The sequence below is a fragment of the Loxodonta africana genome, chromosome 22, assembly GCF_030014295.1.
Source record: "Loxodonta africana isolate mLoxAfr1 chromosome 22, mLoxAfr1.hap2, whole genome shotgun sequence".
In the NCBI taxonomy this organism is placed as follows: Eukaryota; Metazoa; Chordata; class Mammalia; order Proboscidea; family Elephantidae; genus Loxodonta; species Loxodonta africana.
The window spans coordinates 74525254-74551459 of NC_087363.1; the positions used below are offsets into that span (position 1 = coordinate 74525254).

Consider the following 26206-nt stretch of genomic DNA (forward strand, 5'->3'; position numbering starts at 1 on the left):
GTCTCGAAAGAGCCTTACGGCGGTAGTTTTTTTTTTAAAGGATGCTTTTGTAGTCGTTACTTCCGAATATACATTTCGTTACCAAGTTTCTCATGAACGATAGGAAAGGAAATGACCATTGTAGAAGGCTCGTGTCACCACCCAAGAGCCCGGCTGAAGGTTGCAGCAGATTTGGGAAGAACAGGCTGAGCGATGCTGTTTGTATTTTCAACATTTTTATTTGAATTTGGGATTTTTAGTATGCTTTTATGGTTAGGATCTCTTACGGCAACTTACTGGTTTAGTAGGAAAGTTAGACTAATTGACCACAAAAAGGAACGTTGAACAAAATCCTCACCATTTGAACTTATTTGCTGCTTGTTTTTCAGGCTTGCTCAAACCATTTTTTTAAATACTTATACATGTCAGAAATGATTTAATGCTTTCTGAAAGGAGTTAATTAATTGACCGTGTATGTCTCCCACTATCCCACTTCACCTCCGTGTCGTTCTTTCTGTATTCTTGTTTCCACGGTGGGGAGATTTCTGTTTCTCTGGGTTTAGGAACTGTCTTTTATGTTTCTTTCTACGGTCTGTAATAAGGTGAGCCCTCTTTATACGTGCATTTTATTTAATGAACTGGAAATTTTTGGTTTCCACAGAGTATGAAATTTGGTGTAGTAGCTTATGTAGGTGTGGATGATTTGACAAGAAGTGGGAGGAGAACAAAAGGTGTTGAGAAGTTGGTTTTTTAAGAATGTCTGGCTAGGGAAAATGTGGTACTGTAGCAGATGAGAAAATTGGGAATTTAAGAGCCCTGAGAGCTTCTTCCAAACATCAATTTTTAAAATTTCTTTTTTTTTGAGATTTCAAAGTGTTAGATTGGGGAGGTATTTCTGGCTGTAGGACAGAGACCAACCCGAAGGGCTGGGTGGGAAGTACTGTTTGAGGAATATTGTGAAGACTAAATGACGGATGTGGAATGGTCCCTGTCAGTCCATACCACTTATGGATATGGTGTGATACTTGCAACTGAGTGGCATACGGTAGCTTTTCTATTTAAGCATCTCCCCCCCCCTTTTTTTTAAAGAGTTAGAAGCAGATGTAGGACCAGTCTCTCCTATATTAACTTCATTTTGGAGATTTTCAAACAAACAACTGTAGCCATCATCACCATGGATGGTTTTCAATCTAGAAAACTGTAAAACCAAGTTTAGGGGTGGGATAATCTATCGGCGTTTCTTAACATTACCACATTCTTTTAAAGAGGACACTTCAAAACTTTGTAAATTATTTTTAAATTCAACTTTTCAGGATTGCATCTATGTTACAACATAAGGAATTCCGTTTGTTTATAATCGTTATGATTACATACATACATGTGATGTACAACTTATCTACAGGTGGTTTGTTTTCAGGTTAAACATCGATGTTGGTTAATGCTTAAGGATGATGACAAATTTAAAATTCTTTGATGTCTTTTGGTAAAGAGTAAATGAATATAATTAGGTATTATATTTGTAGGTTGATGTTTTAAGAGATTTCTTATTTTAATGGTAAAAGCTTTTCCACTCCCCTCCATCAGAAATAACGATTCTAGAATTTAGGTTGGTTTTCTGGGTTAAACTGGTGTAGTTTAAATTCCTTTAGGATGCCCATCTAGTGGTGAAAGGCTGGTAACTGCAGGCTTTATTGGTGAATTAGGATGGGATTAGAGAAAAGTGGCAAGATTTTAACAAATGCTGCAGTTCTACCTTGAGTAGAAGTCAAGAGAATTTCAAACTCAGAAAGAAAAAAAAAGGTTAATGAGAGAAGAAGTGAAGTGGGTACAAGTAAGAAGTGATAAAAGTAATAATGTAGGAATGGAAAGACAAAAATAAAGTGTAATTGGAGAAAGTTATGATAAAATAGGTTAGTAAAAATTGAAGTTTTTATTGTATACTGATTATGGTGTTTTGTCAAACTTTATATTTACGGGGAGAGATACAGAATCACAGCAGAGCCCTTTTATGATAATATTCTGCCTGAGAATGAAGTACATTTTAAAAATACCCTTATAAGGTAGGGAAAATTCATCTCTGAGAAAATAATCCAAGTATTTAAATTCCTGAGGGGATACTGTTTGCTCCACAGCAGCAGGTTTTAGTGGCATAGTAGGTGTGCAAGCTAATGAAACTTTGGGAATCAGAACTTATTTTTGAGGGATTTGGGGTAATAATGCCTTTACCTTGAAGGAGTACCCTGTGTATTATGTGTGTATATACCACAGACCCAATATATGCAAGTTAGTTTTTTGTATTTGTAAGATTTGTCTGGACAAAGCAAGAAAGTCAGGTGAGTGGGGCTTGGATCCTTAGGAGCTAAGCATTAAAAAAAGAAAGAAAGAAAGAAAGAAAAAGCATTAGAGATTGTTAATTATTTACAAACTGGGAAGAGAAGGAATTTCATACTCTGGTGGCCAATTACATTGTGAGGACAGAGTTTCTCTTCACTCCAGCAGCATACCTTCTTGGATTAACCAGAGCGTTAGACCACAGGAATATTTTCTGGAGTGGCAGACTGTTTGAATGTAACTATAATGAAGTTAGAATTGATGGACTTAGGCGTCATCATTCATCTCTCCGGAGAAATTATTCCATAGTCATTTGGGTACAGTGCAAGTGAAGGTAACTCCTTGAGAGTAAGAGTAGGTTAGACTATGATAAACTTTGTTCCTTTTCTGACTTCTATTGGATATGCAATAACATTTTAATATTATGCTAATTTGGCCTTAGTCAGGATTCATCCCGGTAAATGGGTTCACACTGTAAGCCAGTATTTCCACCAACCACCTGGGGTGCATGTTTAAAATGCAGGTTCATAGGACTAGTATACTGTTCTGTGAAATAGCATCTTTTGGAATGGGGCCTAGGAATTGGCATTTAACAAGTTTTTTAGTTCATATGCACTAAAGCAGCAGTCTCTGCTTTGTAGACTGTCATCTGTCTAGGTGTTGAGACACTTGGGCTGCCAACAAACAGGCTATCCTTACAATTTAATGTTGCCTTCCCTGTACTTTCCCTGACTTAGTTCTGAGTTTTTGTTATGTCAGTCATATCTCAGTAGAAACGCTATCACCTTATCTCTTTTTCCAGCCCTAGCAACATATGGCACCTAATGGGCATTACAATGTTGAAAAAGTAAACATTAGCAGACAGAGTTAAGGGTTGGCCAGCAGCGATCCCAATAAAGCATGTGTAAGATTTGGTAAAAAAAAAAATTCGGGAAGGCCAACAAGTACCCCAGGTGGTTGATAAAAATATTGGTTTACAATGTGAACCCCGAGTTGCTTGTCCATTTACCAGGATGAAATGGGCAAAGGAAGTAGACAGGTAGTTCACAGGAAATGAAATGAGATGGTTCTTAAACATGAAAAGATGCTTAACTTTGCAAGTGCAAAACAGTGAGAGATCGGGTTTCGTTTGACACGTTGACTGAAATCAAACAATTTAGTGCTGGTTTCTGAGGGTCCAGGAAAACCTGTGGCTCTCCTAACTGGTAGGAGTGTTAATTCGTGCAGCCTTTATGGAAAGTAGTACCTTTTTAAGGAAATTCTTAATTCTTTGATGTGGAAATTTGTACAACTGACCTAGAGATATACTTCCTGGAGACAGGATAGTGTTGAAGAAAGAGTGTAGGCTGTGCACCTGGAGTGCCTAGGTTTGAGTCGTGACTCCTTGCTCCTCCGTGTCAGTTATTTAACCTCGCTGTAACTCGGTTCCCCCGTCCAAGAACTAAGGACGATAGTAGTATCTACTTTGTAAGGCTGTCGTGTGAGAAATAAGTTCTTAGACTAGTGTTTGACACAGAGTAAAGGTTCAGATATTAGCTATTGTAAAGCCATTAAGTTTTGTAAATGTATAAGGGCATTCATTACAGTGTGGCTGGAGATAGCAACAGGTTGATGAACATTTGTTATTTCTAAAAAAAAAGGCTTGTTAGATTACATTTCATTGATACTGTGCAGACTTTAGAGAGAATGAGGCAGCTCTTTATGTGTTGATAAGATGGGGGTGGGGTGCAGGAAACAGGGCAGGAGTACCTTGGAAAGATGTCATTCTGAGAGGGCTAGTAAGAAGCCCAGGCATCAGGTTATGTCCATCAGGAATTTTCGTCTGTTTCCCTCCCCCCCATTATTATTTATAGTCTCTTGAAGAGAAAATACAAACCCACGAGTGTGTGGAATCTAATTCAGCATAAATGTTAGGCTGTGGGATCATAAACCCATTGTTGTCAAGTTGATTCTGACTCATAGCGACCCTATAGGACAGAGTAGAACTGCCCGATAGGATTTCCAAGGAGTGGCCTGGTGAATTTGGACTGCCGACCTTTTGGTTAGCAGCCTATATCTTAATGACTGGGTGACCAGGGCTCTGGGAGTATACCTAATAATAGAATAATAAGAAACAAGATTTGCTCAGGGAAGGTGTTGAGAGAGGGGCCTGGCTGACCAGCCAACTACTTTTAAAGTAGAACCAGAGCAAGGGGCCTTAGTGGTCTGAGGAAGTTCAGTCAGTTCTGGTTCCTTTGTTCTGGGTGTATTTCAGCTCCTAGTTCGGTGAGCTAACAAGATGTTGATGACTGCTTTTCAGGAAGAGGGCAACTAAATGCCTCTATTGAGTTTCATATTTAAATATGAAATCTGTATATCTTAAAGCTGAAACTTGATGCATGCATGATCCTGATGCCCTCTCTTCACCGCTGGGATGAGGTAGACTAAGGGAAGATTGTGTTATCCAGCTTGTGGAGGTTCACAGCTTTGATCTCATCTTTTAGTGTATTGCTGTATGGTTGTAGTGTGTGTGGTAGGTTGAGAATATTTCCAGATGATCAGATTTTAACTATCGATATTTGTAAAACAGGCCCAAACAAACAAAACTCAAACCCACTGCCATCGAGTTGATTCTGACTCAAAGCGATCCTCTATAGAACAGAGTAGAACTACCCCGTAGGTTTTCCAAGGCTGTAAATCTTTATAGAAGCGTGGAGTAGCTAGTGAGTTTGAACTGCCCATCTTTCAGTTAGCAGCCAAGTGCTTTAACCACTGTGCCACCAGGGCTTCTAATGTAAAACAGACAAGGGGGTGGGAAGATTATTCAGGCTGTTAGTGCTGACATTGATACCTCTTTGTCAGTTGCAGAAAAGACTTTAAAATACTACTGTTAATAGTTAACTCTTCCGGTTGTACAGTACTGTGAGATATTAGCTAATGCTAGTATGAAAGCATGATTGGCAGGCATATACAAATATTGTTGGTTTCATATTTACAGTTTTATTTTTGTTTTAATGTATGTAATAGTATTACAGGTATATAATTTATAAATACACAGTAAGGATATATATGTATATGGGAATGTATGCTTAATTTTATTTTGTTGGTATAGCACTCATTTGAGTTTAGATAGCACTGAGCTATATGTGATATGCTTCCTAAAGGTCCTAAGAATGAAGGTCATTAAATTTCTTAGAGGAGATATTTTTTGTTAATGAGGGTTAGGTTATGTAATTCTGTCTTTTAGGTACTAACATTGAGTTCTTTTTGTTTTTTTTAACTTGATTAGGCCTGTTACTTTTATTGGAAATTGCATATATTGACTGACTAGTTTTTCTCAGTTTTCTTTTTCAATTTTTTCATATTGAAGGGATATAAAGAATTGGTTTTCTATAGCTTCCTTAACATACAGTAGGACCTGTTTACTGGAAAGTTGGAGAAAGCTCTAAAGTTGTAGTTAGAAATGCCAATAAGGTAGTTTAAAAAAGAATATCTTCTCCCTTCTCACCCAAACTCCCTTCAAGCCTGTATTGATTTTTTTGGTTTCAAATAGTAATTTAGAACTTAGAGCGGTGCTGTCTCTGCTTTAAAACTCTCTGTGATAGTGGAAATGATTTTTGTCTGTTGTCCAATTTGGCAATCGCTAGCACATGTGCCTATTGAGCACTTGAAATGTGACTAATGTGACTGAATTTTTAATTTAAATTTAAATAGTTACAGTTGGCTAGTGGGTGCTGTTACTGGACGGCACAGTTTTAGGAAGTGCTTTCGTTGAGTACAGTTTGCGGCTGCTTGGAGTTCCTGTGGGTGCCTGTGCTTCTAGATTTTTATGTCTGATCTTTCTTGTGAATATTCTTTCGTAGAAATTACTTTCTTTGGCTCTGTATTTCAAATTGCTAAGGAATCAACTCGACGGCAGTGGGTGGCTTTTTAAGGGGGAAGATGCGTTGGTTTCTGGGTGGAAGATAGGAGCCACTTTTTACTGACAGCACTGCTGAGTAACGGAAGGCAGTGAGTATAGCACCTTAAAGCTCTCTTGATTTTAGGATTTATCCTTGAGGAGAGAAGGCAAATTTACTTTGCCTCTCAGTCCTTCTGAGGGCTTATCTTTTTCCAGTATTACCTACCTTTAGTGTATATCCAGCAAGTTAAGATGAGAGGAATGTAGGTAAAAAGATACTCCTTCCAGGACTGTTTCTTTATTGCTACAGTAGTCATGGATATTGGTAGTCTTTAAGTTTGAGACTGTCCTCTAGTAGAGAGAGAGCTGAAGAACTAGTTCTTATTTGTCCTCACTGACTGACCTGCACTTTTAGGTGGGGATCAAGGATGGTTGGCCTGTCTTGGGGGAGGTAGGTAAAGGCCATTTAAAATTTTTTATTGCTGCAGATGGAATCTGCTTGGAAATAAAAGGGTATATATGATGCTTCACAAAAATATGTCTTAAAGATTAAACTTAGTTTCTGTGGTTGGGGAGATGTTCCAAGTGATATAAAATAATGCTAATTTATACCTGCTTGTAGATCTCTTGGTTAAGCAGGGGTTTGTTTAATGTTGCTTTGGAATGCAGTAGTATTTCTAAAATTTCAGGCTGCTTTTATCATCTCGTGTGCAGTCAGTCGGACACTGAATGTATAATTTATATCATTTTTTAAAAAATACTGTTAACATTTAGAAATGTTGAGTTATATGGGGAAATTACTGGTACAAATCTATAAATGACTTATTTTTGTTAAAAATGACTGGTATCTGACCTCATCTAACTTTACAAGGGGGGAGGAGAGAGAATCAATACATATAGCCCAAGGTTGATTCCTGTGAGCTAGAGTTGGACGTACCTCCACCCTCATAACCCTTTTTACCAATTTTGATACCAGCCAGCCCTCCCATGGTAGTCTCTACTTCTCTGCTGGGATCGTTTATTTGTTGTAATGGCTACACAGAATATAGAGACCATACTCACGATTATGGAATTTATTAGAGAAGTAACAGGTTCAACTCAAGATCAGGATCAACTTGGAGGTAACGGGAACAACTCAGGATACAGTTCTTCGATCAGGACAGCTTCTCAGCTGCTATTGCTGGGCCCCCGCTAGGCCTGGGCTCTGCACTCTCATCCTCTACCCCCACTTGGCCTGGCCTCTACCCCCACTGGGGCAAATGTTACAAGGCTCTTTAGCTCTGCTGATAAGCGCCAGGAGGCACCCCACTCAGCTGCCTCACCGTGTGGGCTGAGAAGCCCACTGCACCATCTAGTGCCTGTCTCCTGGTTCTGTTGCTGTTTCCCTGCCACTGCTTTTTGCCATCCCTGGTCATCTCCGGTGTTAACAGCATTCTGTCTCCTGGGTCTAGGAGGTTCTCAGTACAGGGACCCTGGATCCAAAGGCATGCTCTCTTCTTGGCTACTGATGGTAGTGAGGTTCTCCTCCACCTCTGGGATTGGCTCTTTTTAAACCTAGTGGGATGGCAAAACTGACCAATCCCCTGCAAGGGTTTCATACACCTTATTTGCATTGTCCCGCCACAAGGGTTCCATGCACTTTATTCACATTATTAGAATGCTGTCCAATCCCCTTTGTGGGCCACAAGCACCTTATTTGCATAGTCCCACCTAGTTATTTTGTGGAAGTTACCAGGCCATGGCTAGAAAGGACCATATAAAATAAATACATTGTACTGCAATTTTGTATAAAACTTGGGTTAATCATAAATAATTTTATGGGTTTTGTTAAATTTTGAATTTTTTCATTTATCCGTGATTACTCTGAAGAAATAAAGAGCGATTAACCTCTGGCTAACACTATGTGGAGTTTGTAAATATTTGTGCCAGCCTTACAGATTTCCTAGAAAATGCCTGAGGTGTTTAGTACCTTATTTAGTTCTGTATTTTTGGACCTTAAGGTATTTTCATTTTGTTGTCCTTATTCAGAGCATATTTTTATTTGAGTTTATATTTGAATTTTGTTAGTCATCTTTTTGGCACTTGTTGAAAACTAAAGATAATGTTGAGTTAGATAGTTAAGGACTTGAAGTATTGACGTCCTGTAGCACTGAGCATTTGAATCCTCGCATTTGCAGGGTGGCTTGATGGTGTAGGCTGGTGTGCATTCTGGGACCAGATTTGGGATTTGAATTCTGGTTTTGCTGCATTATTTACTGGAACTTTGGGCAATTTATCCGATCCCTTGAGTCCGTTTCCCCTGTATAGATCATAGAATGAGTCTGTCTTAGCATGTTCTAAAAGCCTTCTTGAATTGGACCTTGTTCTGTCTTCAGCCCCCTTCCCCCATAAGCTTCATACTAAAGTTCTGCCATACTAGCTTCGTGCTCCCCACGTGGTCTGTGTGCTTTCATAATTTTGTCTGTGAATATGCTGTTTTGTCTGAAGTACTTACACATCTCTTCTCTGCTTGGGGAAATTTCTTTCTTTCTTTTTTTCCAGTTCTTCAATAAGATGCAAGTGTGCTTTTAAGTTTTCCTGCCCTGTTTCCTCCATCCCCTCTCCCCAACACTCTGTACATATTTGTCTTACATAATTGTATATGATTAATTTGCTTACATGTCTGTTCTCCCAGTAAATAAGACTTGTCTTCTTTCCAAAGCTAGCATAGTTCTTGTTATAAATAGTAAATTTGTATGATTAAATTCCATCAGAATTACATCACTGTTTTCACGGGGAGTGAATACTTGGATGACAGAATTGATGTCAGAAGGTTTGGATTGGATGGGACAATGGGCCAGCTTAACCAAGATGAAATTTAATGGTGCAAGCTGTAAGCTTCATTAATCTTAAGAGCCTCAGTTGCACAAACCGTAATGGGAAGGCAAGACAGTGACAGCATGTTTAAGAAAGACCTAGGTTTAGCAGGATTTACTGTTGATCATTATATTGTGGTACTCCTCTCAGGAGAGTTAACGTTACCGTACCACTGCACTGGAGAAATAGGGTAGCCTTAATTCTCTTCTCTCTGTGAGAGTCGGACTGTAGCAGGAGTATTGGTGTTGGATTTTGGGTACTAAGAGATTATGAAATTGGAGCTTGTTCAGAGAGGTTGGGTTCTTAAAATAAGGTTCCTGGTGGTGCAAACAGTAAAGCATTCAGTTACTAACCAAAAGGTTGATGGTTCAACCCCCACCCCCACCCCACCAGCAGCTCCCTGGGAGAAAGACCTGGCTATCTGCTCCCATAAAGATTACAGCCTACAACACCCTGTAGAAAATCCTCTGTCACATGCAGCGCTGAGTTGACACCCAGCAACAAGCAGCAGCAGAAGGAGGAACTGCAAAGAAATGTAAGGATATATTAACCCAGACAAGAAAAAATACATCAAGATAAGATCCCCAAATACTGGAAGACAACTATGTGGAAGAGAAACGTGCATCGTGTGACTCTGAACAAGGACCAAAGGGTGAAAACTCCGTGGAGACTCTGCAGTCCAGCATAAGGAAGAATTCTAGTAGCTGTCCAGAATTAAGGGCTTGACATTAAAGATATTTAGTTCCTGCCCCTGGAGTTTATTCAGGCAGGGAAAGGTTGGATAATTAGTGGTAATTGCAGTGGGGATAATTTTTGAGGAAAAGTTAAAACTTGGTGACTTTGAAGGGTCCTTTTATTTATTTAATGTATATTTTTTTATTGTGCTTTAAATAAAAGTTTACAAATCAAGTCAGTCTCTCATACAAAAATTTATATACGCTTTGCTATATACGCCTAATTGCTCTCCCCCTAATGAGACAGCACACTCCTTCCCTCTGCTCTCTCTTTTTAGTGTCCATTTGGCCACCTTCTGACTCCCTGTGGCCTCTCATCTCCCCTTCAGACAGGGGATGCCAACATAGTCTCGTGTCTACTTGATCGATGAAGCTCATTCTTTACCCATATCATTTTCTCATTGTCCAGTCCAATCCTTGTCTGAAGAGTTAGCTTTGGGAATGGTTCCTGTCTTGGGCTACCAGAAGGTCTAGGGATCATGGCCACCAGGCTGTTCTAGTCTCAGTCAGACCATGAAGCCTGGTCTTTTTACGAGAATTTGGGGTCTGCACCTCACTGCTCTCCTGCTCCCTCAGGGGTTCTCTGTTGTGTTCCCTGTCAGGGTAGTCATCGGTTGTAGCTGGGCACCACGTAGTCCTTCTGGTCTCAGGCTGATGTGGTCTCTTGATTTATGTGGCCCTTTCCGCCTCTTGGGCTCATAATTACCTTGTGTCTTTGGTGTTCTTCATTCTCCTTTGCTCCAGGTGGGTTGAGACCAATTGATGCGTCTTACATGGCTGCTTGCTCGCGTTTCAGACCCCAGACGCCCCTGTCCAAAGTGGGATGCAGAATGTTTTCTTAAAAGATTTTGTTACGGCATTTGACTTAGATGTCCCCCAAAAGCGTGGTCCCCAAACCCCTTCATGCTGGCCTTCGAAGCATTCAGTTTATTCAGGAAACTTCTTTGCTTTTGGTTTAGTCCAGGGGCACTGACCTCTCCTGTACTGTGTATTGTCTTTCCCTTCACCTAAAATAGCTCTTATCTACATCTCATTATTGAATACCCTTCTCCTTCCCTCCCTCCGTCCCGTGACCATCAAAGAATATTTTCTTCTCAGTTTAAACTGTTTTTCAAGTTCTTATAATAGCGGTCTTAAACAATATTTGTCCTTTTGCAGCTGCCTAATTTCACTCAGCATAATGCCTTCCAGGTTCCTCCATGTTATGAAATGTTTCACAGATTCCTCACTGTTCTTCATTGATGGATAGTATTCCACTGTGTGAATGTACCATTATTTATCCATTCATATGTGTACGGGCACCTTGGTTGCTTCCATGTTTTTGCTGTTGTAAACAGTGTTGCAGTGAACATGGGTGTGCATATATCTGTTTCAATAAAGGCTCTTATTTCTCTAGCATATATTCCAAGGAGTGGGATTGCTGGATCGTATGGTAGTGCTATTTCTAGTTCTTTAAGGAAAAGCCAAATCGGTTTCCAAAATGGTTGCAGTGTTTTACATTCCCACCAGCAGTGTATAAGTGCTCCAGCCTCTCCACAACCTCTCCAACATTCTTTGGGTTTTTTGGGTTCGTGCCAGCCTTGTGGGAGTGAGATGGAATCTCATTGTAGTTTTGATTTGTATTTTTCTAATGACTAATGATCATGACCATTTCCTCATGTATCTGTTAGCTACCTGAATGTCTTCTTTAGTGAAGTACCTGTTCATACCTTGTGCCCATTTTTTAATTGGGTTATGTGTCTTTTTGTAGTTGAGTTTTTGCAGTATCATGTAGATTTTAGAGATCAGGTACTGATTGGAAATGTCATAGCTATTTCCCAATCTGTAGGTAATCTTTTTACTCTTGGTGAAGTCTTTGGATGACCATAGGTGTTTGATTTTTAGGAGATCCCAGTTACCTACTTTTTCTTCTGCATTGTTAGTAATGTTTTGTATACTGCTTATGCCATGTATTACGGCTCCTAATGTTGTCCCTATTTTTTCTTCCATGATCTTTATTGTTTTAGATTTTATGTTTAGGTCTTTGATCCATTTTGAGTTGGTTTTTGTTCATGGAGTGAGGTATGGGTCTTGTTTCATTTTTTTGCAGATGCATATCCAGTTATGCCAGCACCATTTGTTAAAAGGACTGTGTTTTCCGCATTTAACTGCATTGGGGCCTTTGTCAAATATCAACTGCTCATATGTGGATGGATTTATATCTGGATTCTCAATTCTGTTCCATTGGTCTATGTATCGGTTGTTGTACCAGTACCAGGCTGTTTTGATTACTGTGGTGGTATAATGTCAGGCAGAGTGAGACCTCCCACTTTGTTCTTCTTTTTCAGTAATGCTTTGCTTATCCGGGGCCTCTTGCCGTTCCGTGTGAAGTTGGTGATTTGTTTATCCATCTCATTAAAGAATGTCGTTGGAATTTGGATTGGAATTGCATTAAATCTATAGCTCACTTTTGGTAGAATAGACATTTTTACAATGTTAAGTCTTCCTATCCATGAGCAAGGTATGTTTTTCCACTTATGTAGGTCTCTCTTGGTTTTTTGCAGTAGCCATTCATTCATTCAGCATAATTATGAATAGGTATGAATTTAGTGCCATCATTTTGATGTCTTTTTTTGTGTGTTGTTGACAGTTTCTTTTTCCCACTTAATTTTTTGTGCCGAGTAGTTTATATATTGTTTTTTTCTCTTTTTCATTGTTTTGTGCTGAGTCTCTATTTTTTTCTTGTATTTTATTTTGATGTGTAAGATAGTTTGTCTCCTTTGTGGTTACCTTAATATTTATCCCTCTTTTTCTAAATTTAAACCTAACTTTTGTTTCTTTATATTGCCTCGTCTTCCTCTCCATATGAAAGATCTGTGACTACATTTTGTAGACGCTCTTTAGTGTTTTAATGTTGTCTTCTTTTACCTAATAACGTTGCTGTTGCCTTGTTTTGAGTGTTTTTTTATTTTGATTGATTTTTGTGATTTCCCTTTCTGGGTTGACATCTGATGGCTCTGTCCATTTTTCTCATCTTGGGTTGATACCTCATATTATTTATTTTCTAACCAAAGAACTCCCTTTAGTATTTCTTGTACTTTTGGTTTTTATGAATTCCCTAATTTATTTTTTTTGGTTTTAAACTTCTTTTTATCTGGAAATGTCCTTATTTCACCTTCATATTTGAGAGACAGTTTTGCTGGATAGATGATTCTTGGCTGGCAGTTTTTTTCCTTCAGTTCTTTATATAAGTCATACCATTGCCTTCTTGCCTGCCTGGTTTCTGCCCAGTAGTCTGAGTTTATTCTTATTGACTCTCCTTTGTAGGTGACTTTTTGTTTATCCCTAGCTGCTCTTAAAATTCTGTCTTTATATTTGGTTTTGGCAAGTTTGATTATAATATGTCGTGATTTTCTTTTAAAATCTACCTTATGTGGAGTTCGATGAGCATCTTGGATAGATACCTTCTCATCTTTTACAATATTAGGGAAGCTTTCTGGTAACAAATCTTCAACAATTCTCTCTGTATTTTCTGTTACACCTCCCTATTCTGGGACTCCAACCACTCGTAGGTTATTTCTCTTAATAGAGCCCTATGTGATTCTTAAGGTTTCTTCATTTTTTTTAATTCTGATATCTGATTTTTCTGGAAATATATTGGTGCCAAGTGTTTTGTCTTCAGGTTCAGAAATTCTGCCTTCCACTTCAGTTCTTCTCCTCTGACTTTCTGTTGAATTGTCTACTTCTGGAATTTTGTTGTTAATCTTCTGAAATTCTGATTGCTGTCTGTCTGTAGATTTTTCCAGCTTATTCAGTTTTTCATTATGTTCCTGAATAACCTTTTTAATTTCTTTAACTGCTCCTTCATGATGTCTTGAAGGGTTCTGTATATTAATCTTTTGTATTCTGTCTCTGGTAACTCCAGGAAGGTGCTTTCATCTAGAAGATTCCTGGATTCTCTGTTTTGAGCACTTGTTGAAGCAATCATGGTCTGTTTCTTTATGTGATTTGATATTGACTGTTGTCTCCGAGCCATCTATAAGTTACTGTATTAGCTTATTTTTTGTTTGCTTACTGTATCCTAGCTTATTGCTTTGTTTCATTTTGATATACCCAAATGGGTTGCTTGAGTGAGCTAGCTTGATTATTTTCACCTTTGAAGCTCTGACATCCTGTCATCAGATGGCTAGAGCTGTTATCAGGTATATCAGTCTAGGAGTCCGTTCACCTTTATCGTATGGATTCAGCTCAGGTATCCAGGTAGCTGCTCATCAAGTGTGTGGTACAGGCTCTGTCCTACAGTCTTAGAGGGAGAGGGGTGATTGGTGTAGGTACCAGTATTTGGTTGTGGCAAGGGGTCACGCTCTGAACAAGGCAAGGGGCTGAGAATTGTCCCCCAGATGTCTCTGAGGAAAGTGTGTCCCTCTTTCCTAGAGCGTACAGATGGGTGGGTTCTGCAGGCAGACCATGGGCACCTAAAGTTTTTGGTTGTAAGGTCTGGGAGGTACCAGTTATCCTTGGACCCCTGTCTCGGGTGGCTGGGTGACCTTAGTGGAGCCACCAGTCCTTAGGCATCTGATGTGGGTAGGTAAAAAAGTAAGGACCCTGTTTAATAGGCAAAGTGATGTCAAACATCAATCATCCTCCTCCCCACTGCGCATTTGAAACAGTTATAGTCTGCCAACAAGGGCCTGTTCCCCTGAAATAGGCCCAAACAGGTCCACGCAGAGGGGAAAGGTACTCAAAGTTCACAGACTGTTTATGCCTGGACAGGAGCCGCTTCTGTCCTGAGCTCCCCTGGTTAGTGGAGCTGGCAAACTATCTTTTCCCCCAACTGTGAATTTATTCCTTCTCCAATGCTGGAAGGATGGCTCTAGGTGCTCAGCAGGGCTTTTCTCAGGTCCAGGGAAGTAAATCAACAGCTGCTGAAGCCAGCTTGGGGGTGGGGAGCACAGTAAAAATACAGAGGTGTGAGCAGGCTATGTGGCTGGCTGCTTGTGCCTGAGTAAACGGAAAGGCTAGTACCAGCCCACCGCAGCTGCTGCTGGGAATGGTGCCTGAGGGCTCCTGGTGATTCAAGTCCGCTAACTCCTCTCCACTTCTGAACCATCACTTCCTCCCCCTGCCGCTCATTCGTTTTCTAACTTTGCCTTTGATGTTCAGGGCTCCTAGCTTGTCGTAAATATACTCATTTCACTCGTTTTTTTCTGGTCTTTGTTGTATGAGGGCCCCTGGAAGCATCTGTCTATTTTGCCATCTTGGCCCCGCCTCCTCGAAAGGTCCTTTTATTTACAAGAACTTATGGAAGGCACGCAACATGGCGCTTTTTCCATAGTAGGTACTTGTAGACAAAAACTTTTAACCCTGAGATTCTATGGTAGTTTGCTCATTCCAGACAGTAGTCTGCTTCTTAACTTTACTCCTGTCTGAAGATTATCTGCTTGTTTCTGGTCAGAGTCTTTGATAGAATATTAAAGATCGGGTAAAAAAAAAAAAAGATCGGGTAGCTATTATCAAATAATTAAGGAAGGGACCATTGTCATTTAGAAAAGATTTACTCCAAATCAGGCAATTTGGTATTATAGAAGAGTATTACTTTAAAAAGTGTATATTATTGTGACTTACTATAAACCACTGCAGCTCCCCACATTGATCAGTTAGGTTGAGGCACGATTCACATTCAGTTGTAATTCCAAAGTTTTTCACACTATGAAAATTACTAAATTAATTTAGTGACCAAATTAACTAAGAAAAATGTTGGTAACTGCCTCAGTTTCATGCCTCCTCATTGTTAAGTGTTATCTATATTCATATCCTTATTTTCCTCATTCCCTTGTGTTTCCTTGGTGAGATGTCAGTTGTCTGACAGATAATTCACACATACATGCACTGTGTATGCTCTATTTGCTTTGTTTTTTTAGTCATTGATCCCTCGTTTTCCATTTCAGTAGTTCTAAGTTAAAATGTATTATGGAAATTTTCAAAGACAGCACAAGTTGAGAGTTTATTGTAATGAGCCCTCTGTACCTACCCATTGCCTAGCTAAACAAAATTATCAGCACTTTAGGGTTCTTGTTTAATTTTTTCCTTTTTCAAAATTTGCTGCAGTATTTTAAGTTATTATCCCAGACATTTCATCTGTGAATATCTAACAGTATGTAACTCTAACAGATAGACTTTTAACACCCACAATACCATTATCGTACCTAACGAAATTAACAGTAATTTCTTTAAAATGATCCAACACCAGGTCTATATTCAGAATTTCCTTATATCTGTGCTAAATGTCTTACTAACACACCAATGACCTCAAGACTGTTATGCTAAATGAAAGAAGCCAGACACAGAAGGCTATAATATAGTTCCATTTATGTGAAGGAAGGCAAGTATGTAGAGACAGGAAGGAGATCAGTGGTTGCCTACAGCTAGGGGTGGGAATGGGATGTGACTGCAAATGGGATGATAGAAATGTTCTAAAATTGTTGCACAGTTCCCTAAATATACTAAAGATTATTGAGTTGTGCACTTGAACCAGGCGAATTTATGACATTATGCTTCAATAAAGCTGTTTAACAAAAGCGTCTTGTAATTGGACCGTTGGTATCAGTATCCAGGTTTCACACATTCCATTTCATTGTTAAGTCTCTTAAAAAACCAAAAACCGTTGCCGTTTGTTCCGAGTCATAGGAACCCTATAGGACAGAGTAGAACTGCCCCATACAGTTTCCAAGGAGTGCCTTGTGGATTCAGACTGCCGACCTGTTGGTTAGCAGCTCTAACTCTCAACAGCTACGCCCCCAGGGTTTCTGTTATGTCTCTTAGGGCTCTGAAAGTCTGTTACAGCCCTCTTCCCTGTTTAACATTTAATACTGTTTATCGAAGACATAAATCATTTTTTTCCTAGTAATTTTCACATTCTGGAATTTTGGATTTGACTGGTTGCATTTTTGTGGTGTCATTTGACGCAGTTCTCTGAGTGTTGTATTTTCTGTACATTCTGTACGTTGTATTTTCTGTAACATTGTCCAGGTTAAAAATTTTGACCAGAATGCTTTGTATGTAGTTCTGTTTACTTCAAGTTGCGTCACATCACTAGACACATCACATCCGGTATGTCTTCATCGTAAGACTGATCCGTTGCTCCAGGCTTATTAGTCTGACAGCCTTTCATCTAATGGTTTCAGCATCCATTAATGGTCCTTTCTCAAACTTTAAGCTGCACTGCAGTCACCTGGAGGGCTTCTTAATGCGTGGTGTGCTGGGCCTACCCCAGCGTTGCCGATTCAGGATGTCGGAGGGATGCCGATTGTGCTTTGAGCATCACTGCGTTGGAGTTGCAAAGTAGTAATTTTCCAATCCTATCATTTCTTCTGTATTTCTTAGCTGGAATTCTATAGAAAAGAGTGTTGGCTTATAAAGTATATAGTTTGTACAGGTAAGACAATGTAGTAAATTCTTGATTCTTAATTGCTTTTTTTTTTTAGAATAACATCATGAACTCAGAATTTTTAAAATTTATGTCTTCCAATTCATTGCAATCAATTCTTTTTGATGCTCAGATATTCTTCTTTTAGGTTAGTGGCAGTGCCATCAAGTTTCCTATGTCCTTTTGACAGAGCTATACTTTTTTTTTCTTAACTTACCACGAGATGTCCTAGGCTGATCTTGTACATTTCCTACCGCAGACCTAGCATTAGCCAGTACAGTAAATCTGCTTTCCATCTAGTCCCTAATTGACCTGACAGTACCCTTTACTTCTGGTTTTGTCTAGTGCCGGCTGTATACTGTACCTGTTGTGACACCATCTGCATATTTGTAGGCTTAGGTAGGCTGTCAAGGAAAGGGGATGTGATTAAACTGGGAGAATCCTGTAGATTAATTTGTTCTTTGTATGTGGTAGGTGTGGTGATGTTAATGAGGGTGAAAGTTTTCAGAATCAAGGAGCTTGGAACTCCAGGTCACTAGAGAAAGACCAGGTGTTGGGTGGAAATGGGGAGGAAAATGTTAAATTTTGATCATGTTATATTTGGGTGTCTGTTAGACATCCAAGTAGCTATGTCAAGTAATCATCTCTGTCTTTGTGTCTGAAGCTCCAAAGAGCTTTAAGACCTAGGGTAGAAGCTTAAATTTGGGAGTCATTGCTAAATAGATGGTATTTCAATAATGAGAACTGCTGAAAACCCATGAGTGTAGAATGAGACAGGGCTGGGCCTTGAGTCCTGAGATTCCCTATCATTTCTTCACAGATCTAATTGAGAGGAAGCTGACACAGACAGAAGGAAAACCAGGAAACTGAGATGTGATATGCAAGCCCAAGTGTGTTTAGGGTTTCTGGTGAAGACTGAAAAATACCTGTTGGATGGTAATGCAGAGGTCTTTATTATTGATGTTAAACAGGAGTAAGTTTTAAGATATGAGGTGAGACTACAAAAAAAAAAAAACCCAGAACCCAAACCCGTTGCCATTGAGTTGATTTCGACTCATAGACTAAAAAAAAAAAAAAAGGGGGGGTTAAATCAAGGTGAGGAAGTAGAGACTGTAAATATAAGGAGTTTATTTACAAAAGAAGGGGCAGAAGTTGAAGTTTTTGGCTCTTCAGATGATTGATTTCATTTTCTTTTTTATAGTTTTTTTTGTTGAGTGTGTAGGTAGCAGAACATACCAATTAGCTGTTTCTACATGTACAATTCAGTGACATGGTGATTACATCCTTTTGAGATGTGTAGCCATTCTCACACTCCTTTTCTGAGTTGTTCTTCCCTCATTAATATAAACTCACTGTTCCCTACGTTTTCTTTCTGATCTTTCAAGTTGTTGTCAGTTTGATCCTGTATAAACCAAACCTGTTGCTGTAGAGTCGATTCCGATTCATAGCAACCCTATAGTACAGAGTAGAGCTGCCCTATAGGGTTTACAAGGTTTTAAATCGTGGAAGCAGACTCCCACAGTCTTTGGCCTGAGGAGTGGCTGGTGGCTTTTGGTTAGCAGCTGAATGCTTAACCAGTGTGCCACCAGGGCTCCTTTGATTCCATGTAGATAAATCGTAAAAGAGCACAATGTTCTAGGCAAACCTTACTTACTAGCTAAACTGTTTGGTTTTAAGAACACTTCAGGGAATATTCTTGGTTTGAGGTTTAAAGCTATCTCAGTGCACTAGTTTCGGGGCTTCATCTAGCCTCCATGGCTCTAGAAAGGCAGGATTCTGTGAGGATTTGAAATTCTGTTCAGCATTTACCCTTTTGACCACGATTTTTCTGTAGAATCTTTGATCAAAATGTTCAGTAATCGTAGCCAGGCACTGTCCAGTTCTTCTGGTGTCATGGGCAAGGAGACAGTTGTTCATGGAAGCAATTAGCCATACATTCCATTCCCTCCACCTGCCCTGACTCTCCTTCCTTTGTTGCTCCAGGTGAATACAGAACAATTGTTGTATCTTGAATGGCCATTTGTAAACTTTTAAGACCCCAGCCACTGCACAATGAACTAGGAGGTAAAGTAGAAGCACTAGAGATGTTATTAGGCTGATTAACTGGGATGTCCAATAAAACCATGACCCTGAACCTCCAAACCACTCTTTTTTCGATTTTCCCGTTGTTGTAAATACGTCTATCACACAACTTTTGCCAGTTCAACTTTTTGCAGGTGGACAACTTATTGACAGCAATTACATTAATTGGCTCTGTGACCTTACCCTTAATCAGTGTGATTTTTCCATCACCGTAGACCGAAAGTCAGTACTCCATAAGCAATAATGTCCCCTTTCCCTCTCCTTCCTGCCCCTGGTAACCACTAAGAAACTTTGGCCTCTATACATTTACCTGTTCTTGTCTTTTTATAAGTGAGGTCGTTAATTTTTGTCTTTTTGTGATTGACTTATTTCATGTGGCATAATGTCTTCAAGCTCCATCCATGTTGTGGCATGTATCAAGACTTAATTTATCTTAGTGGCTGAGTAGTGTTCCATCGCATGTATGTACTACATCGCATGTTTTGTTTATCCATTCATCTGTTGATGTGTGTTTAGGTTGTTTCTACCTTTTGGCTGTTGTGAATAATGCCGCAGTCAACATTGGTGTACCGGTATCTGTTTGAGCCTGTTTTGAAGTCTTTTGGGTACGTTCCTACGCTGGAATTGCTGGGTTGTATGGTAGTTCTAGTTTTAGTTTTTTTTAGGAGCCGCCACACTGTTTCCCACTAAGGCTGTACTCTTCTGCATTCCCACTGGCAATGGACAAGGGTTCCAGTTTCCTCACATCCTCACGAACATTTATTTTATTATTTTTTTTCTTTTTTAAATTTTACCCATTCTAGTGGGAGTGAAAGGTGGCTTTGGTTTGCATCTCTCTGATAGCTAATGATGTTGAAGATCTTTTCATGTGTTTGGTGGCCATTTGAATGTCTTCTTTGGTGGAATATCTGTTCAAGCTCTTTGATGATTTTATGGTTGGGTAATTTGTCTTTTGTTGTTGTCGAAGTTTTATATATATTTTGGTCATTAGATTCTTATCAGATGTATGGTTTCTGAGGATATCCTCTCAGTCTGTAACTTGTCTTCACTTTTTTTAGCATAAAGTCTTTTGAGAAACAAAAATTTTAAATTTTTGTGAGGTCCCATTTATTTTGTCTTTTGCTGTTTGTGCTTTTGTTCTTTTTGGTAATCCATTGTGAAAAGCTAGGCCTGACAGCATTGTCGCTGCATTTTCTCCTAAGAATTTTATGGTTTTAGTTTTCGCATTTCGGTCCTTAATCCATTTTGAATTTGTTTTTGCGTATGGTGTGAGGCATGGATTCTGTTTCATTTTTCAGCATGTGGAATTCCTGATTTTCCCAACACCATTTATTTGCCATCGAGAGGACTTGTTAGGTGCTGTCAAGTCGGTTCCAACTCAGAGCGACCCTATGTACAGCAGCACAAAACACTGCCTGGTTCTGTGCCATCCTCACAGTCGTTAATTTCTCTGTTTATCATGATGTTGCCTATTGGTCCAGTTGTGAGAATTTTTGTTTTACGTCGAGGGTGTAATCCATACTGAAGGCTGTGGTCTTTGATCTTTATCAGTAAGTGCTTCAAGCCCTCTTCACTTTGAGCAAGCAAGGCTGTGTCGTCTGTGTATCTACGTATCACGGGTTAATGAGTCTTCCTCCAATCCTGATGCCACGTTCTTGTTCATACAGTCCAGCTTCTTGGATTATTTGCTCAGCATACAGATTGAGTAAGTATGGTGAAAGGATATAACTTTGATGGCACACCTTTCTTGACTTTAGACCACGCAGTATCCTCTTGTTCTGTTGGCGTGACTGCCTCTTTGTCTAAGCACAGGCTCCTCATGAGCACGATTAAGTGTTCTGAAATTCCCATTCTTCACAGTGTTGCCCGTAATTCGTTGTGATCCACACGGTCAAATGCCTTTGCATAGTCTATAAAACATAGGTAAACATCTTTCTGGTGTTCTCTGCTTTCAGCTATGATCGACCCGACATCAGCAATGATAATCTCTTGTTCCATGTCCTCTTCTGAATCAGCTTGAATTTCTGGTAGTTCCCTGTCAATATACTGCTGCAAGCGCTTTTGAATGATCTTCAGCAAAATTTTACTTGTGTGTGATATTAATGATGTTGTTTAATAATTTCCACATTCTGTTGGATCACCTTTCTTTGGAATGGGTACAAATATGGATCTCTTCCAGACGGCTGACCAGGTAGCTGTCTTCCAAATTTCTTGGCGTAGATGAGTGAGTGCTTCCAGCGCTGCATCTGTTCGTTGAAACACCTCATTCATATTCTGTCAATTCCTGGAGCCTTGTTTTTTGCCAATGCCTGCAGTGCAGCTTGGACCCCTTCCTTAAGTACCATCGGTTCCTGATCATACGCTGCCTTCTGAAGTGGTTGAACATTCACCAGTTCTTTTTGGTACAGCGACTTGGTGTGTTCCCTCCATCTTTTTTTGATGCTTCCTGCATTGTTTTCACCATAGAATCCTTCAATATTGCAACTCGAAGCTTGACTTTTCTCTTCAGTTCTTTCAGCTTGAGAAATGCCGAGCATGTTCTTCCCTTTTGTTTTTCTAACTCCAGGTCTTTGCATATGTCATTATAGTACTTTACTGTGTCTGCTTGAGCTGCCCTTTGAAATACTCTCTTCAGCTCTTTTACTTGGCATCATTTCTTCCTTTCACTTTAGCTACTCTGTGTTCAAGAGCAACTTTTCAGAGTCTCTTCTGACATCGGGTTTGGTCTTTTCTTTCTTTCCTGTCTTTTTAATGACCTCTCGGTTCATATATGATGTCTGCGATGTCATTCCACACCCTGTCTGGTCCTCAGTCGTTAGTGTTCAGTACATCAAATTTATTTTTGAGATGATCTGTAAATTCACTTGGGATGTACTCAAGGTTGTACGTTGGCTCTCAAACTTAGAGAAAAAACTAAAAAACCTGTTGCTGTCGAGTCGATTTCAACTCATAGTGACCCTATAGGACAGTAGAACTCCCTTGTAGAGTTTCCAGGGAACACCTGGTGGATTCGAACTGCCAGCCTTTTGGTTAGCCATAGCTCTTGACCACTACACCACCAGGGTTTCCCGAATGGACTTAGATCCTTGTAAATCAGCTGCCCATAGTTGTGTGGGTTCAAATGATTGAATTTATTCATTAAATTTTAATTCTTCTTAGAATGTTACCTTCATTTAATAAAAGTAGCTTAGCAGTTGCGTTACCTGTGTGCCAGGCGCCATTAATTGGTGATGGTATACATATGCTACTTTAGTTAATCCCAGTCAATGACTATCTGATAGAGGATGCATTTTTCAAGTGAGTTTTTTTTTTTTTTTTCCTTTCTTTTTTTCTCCAAAAGGATGATTAAGTAATTACAGCATTCACCCAGCTGGCAAGTTTGACTTAACTCTAAGCCCTTGCTCTTAACCTCTCTGCTGAACTGCCTTGCAGTATCTTGCTGCCAAGGCTACCATAGTCACAGCCACGCACAGGTACATTATTGAAAATATAAGACAGACCGTTCAGATTTGCCAGAGAACGCGTGTTTTGAATTGAGAGCAAAAGCTACTCAACAGTGTCATCTTTCATACTGGGTAATCCCTAGGTACATATGGCTCAGAAGTGGTGGGTCACATACTTGGAATTGGAGATTAGTCCTGAGATTTCTACACTTGTTCTGTTAATAAGAGTGGATTAGCATAGTGTTTTTTCTGTGTTCAGTATTTATAGTGACTTCTGATACTGCTAGGTATTGCAGTTGGTGGTATTACTAACGTGCCACTTCAGAGCCTTCGCAGCCACAGTAACAGCTCAAGAGCGAAAAATACCCTTGCGTATTTATTTAGCCCTTTGAATTAGAGCTAAAGGGACGCTGATTTTTCTGCTGTTACTTGGCAACTTTTGGGTTTTTGTAGTTGGTGGTGAGGTTTTTAGTTCCTGGAAGGTATAAGATTGCTATTGTTTTTAGCTAAGTATCTATCTTACCTTGGCTACCTCTTCTGTTGCTAGTAACTCTGAGATTAAAGTTGCTTGCTGCACTAACCATCCAGAGCTCAACCCTTTATGTTGCACTGTCATTGTAACTACCACGTAGGAAACTTTAATGTTTTGTAACTGATTGACTTTTTAAAAGTTTCTCCAACATGTATGTTGAACACATTCAAACAGTTGAGAAAACTGTGTGAATAACCGTATACTCACAGGTACATTCCACAGTTAGTATTTTGTTCTTTATTAGGTATCTATCAAGATAATTAGATATTAATGTTAAGTTGGAGTAGTTACAAGAAAAAAAAAACCGTATAGTTTATCTTCCTAAATTCTTTTGAGTTCTGGGAATAAATCTATTTAAGACAAAACATTTTGATTTTATAAATGTCAAATCTTGTAGTCCTTTTCATGGTTTCTTAAAGCTTATACCCACCCACCTTATAAGTCCCTTTTATATGTTATTTAAGGTTATGTGTTTCTTAATTTCACTTCAGTGAATCTATCAAATTGATACATATAGTTAAGTCTTTACATCTAAGTACATTGAGGAAACCCTGGTGGCGTAGTGGTTAAGTGCTATGGCGGCTAACCAAGGGTTTGGCAGTTCGGATCCGCCAGGTGCTCCTTGGAAACTCTATGGGGGGCAGTTCTGCTCTGTCCTGTAGGGTTGCTATGAGTTGGAATGGACTCAGCGGCACTGGGTTTGGTTTTTGGTTTAAGTACGTTGAAACTTGTGAGAACCGGAACTCAACGGGACTGCCTTGTTTTTCCAGGTCTCGCAAGTTTTGCACCTTTGACAGGGTGCTGCCTTATTCTTTTTCTTTTGTTTGTTTTAGTGAAAAATATTTGTGCTTTCTGTCTCTGACAGGGTTTTTTTTTTTTTTTTTTTGCCTTACACGGGTTCCAGTTTTTGCAGGTTTTACCGTATATCCTAATTTCCTTTATGGTTTATTTGATCCAAGAGCTTTTTGAAAAACAAGAGTTTGAAGTTTACACAGTTGTTCCTTTGTGCGTTTCTGATATTATTTTTGTTTTTTTGCTTTTGTGAGTGTTCCAGAATTGGTGTGCATGCTCAATTGTACGTGTATGTGCTTGACCCTGTTTTATGTCCATCACAGCAAGCGTATTAGCAGTGCTCAGATTTTTTAGGCTTACTTTGTGTCTGATTTGTCACAATGATGCAGTGATTGTGGGTGTGTGCCTTTTGCCTTGTAACTCTGCTTTTGCTTTAGATGTTCCATGAGGCTGTGTTGGGTTCAGGATTCCCTGTTTTTTCATTGGGAAAAAATTGTTCCTGGTACTGCATGTTGTATTCACGTATGTCCTTCCTGGGGGTTTAGTACTGCTGAACGTTTTTGGTATTTGCCTGGTGAGTCTTTTCCATCCCATTAGCCCGAATTTTGTATGCGACTCTCGGAAACAAGGTAATTTTAAAAGTTCAATTTGAAAATGTCTTTAATATATTTGCAGTTATTGTGTTTAATAAATAATATTTATAGAGCACTTAGAATTGTGCCTGACTACCATATGTTTGTCAAATTAAAAAACACAGCTTCCCTGCCTCCTCCCTCCCCTTTCTGCATTTTGTGTTGTTAGTGCTTGTCCTTAGGATTTTAGCATGCGTGCCATAGCTCTGTCTTCTGCCTCCCAAAGAACGAAGGAACCTTCAAATGAGCTCTCCTTATCCTGTGATTACTAGAACTTTGTTGAATCTTGTTTTAAAACCTCCCCAAGTTGGTCATAATTATGTATCACTTTTTTAAATCACTTAAAAAGAAACTGGTATTTAGGGCTACCAATCTGTTTTAACAGTGTTTTTGCTAACCATTGCTGTTCGGTTACTACATTCTTTAGAAAGGGTTCTTTCAGTAAACTTTGTCTTAAAATATCAGTCTGGTCCTTCCTTTGACTGGTAATTTAGTTACAAATAGAGTTCTAGGTTGATAGTTATTTTCCTCTGCATTTTTCAAGGCTCTTTCTTTATTTGCCTTCTGGCCTCAGTTGTTAAAAATCTATCCCAAAACCTGTTGCAATCAAGTCAATTCCGACTCATACGGCACCCTATATCTTAAAAAAGAAAAAAAAAAGATGTCTGTTATCTAAATAATTGGAGTCCTGATGACACAGTGGTTAAGAGCTACATCTGCTAACCAGAAGATTGGCAGTTCAAATCTACCAGCTTTGGAAACCCTGTGGAGCAGTTCTGCTCTTCCTGTAGGGTCGCTATGAGTCAGAATTGACTCGATGGCAACGGGTTTGATTTTTTTTTTTTTTTTCTAAATGACATTCTTTCGCAGATAGTCTTTATGGTTGCTTTTAATATCTACTATATAAAGTCTCGGAAACCCTGGTGGTGAAGTGGTTAAGTGCTACTAAGAGGTTGACAGTTCAAATCCGCCAGGTGCTCCTTGGAAACTGTACATGGGGCAGTTCTACCCTGTCCTGTTGGGTTGCTATGAGTCGGAATCGACTCGACGGCAGTGGGTTTGGGTTATTATCCTGGGTGGTGGTTAGTTGTTCATGGGGTCGCCATGAGTCGAGGCCAACTTGATAGGAGCTAACAGTAACATTTTCTCTCTGATCTTTCCTTCTGATTTTCTTCAGATTTATGTTGAACCTTCTAATTCTGTATCCATGCCTCAATACATTTGTGTACTCTCCTGGATAATTTCCTCAGGTCTGATTCCGAGATCACAAACTCTGTCTTGTTGCTAGTTGCTGTTGAGCTTCACCAAACGTTGCCTGGTTCTGCGCCATCTTGATAATCATTGGTATGTTCGAGTCTGTTGTTGCATTCGTTGGGTAGTTCCTTCCAACCTAGGAGGCTCATCTGCCACCACTATCTTGGATAAGAGCCTGTTGTGATCCTTAAGGGATTCACTGACCAGTTTTTGGAAATAGAGCGTCAGGCCTTTCTTCTAAGTTTGTCGTCTCTGCTGAAGCTTGTCCACCATGGGCGACCCTGCT

The 26206-nt window shown here is 39.5% G+C and overlaps 1 protein-coding gene across 5 annotated transcripts in view; it reads left to right on the plus strand.

Moving 5' to 3' along the window:
• Positions 1–26206, plus strand: part of DNAJB6 (DnaJ heat shock protein family (Hsp40) member B6) — a 115670-nt gene that overhangs the window by 940 nt on the left and 88524 nt on the right. The gene's annotated exons all lie outside the window — the stretch shown is intronic.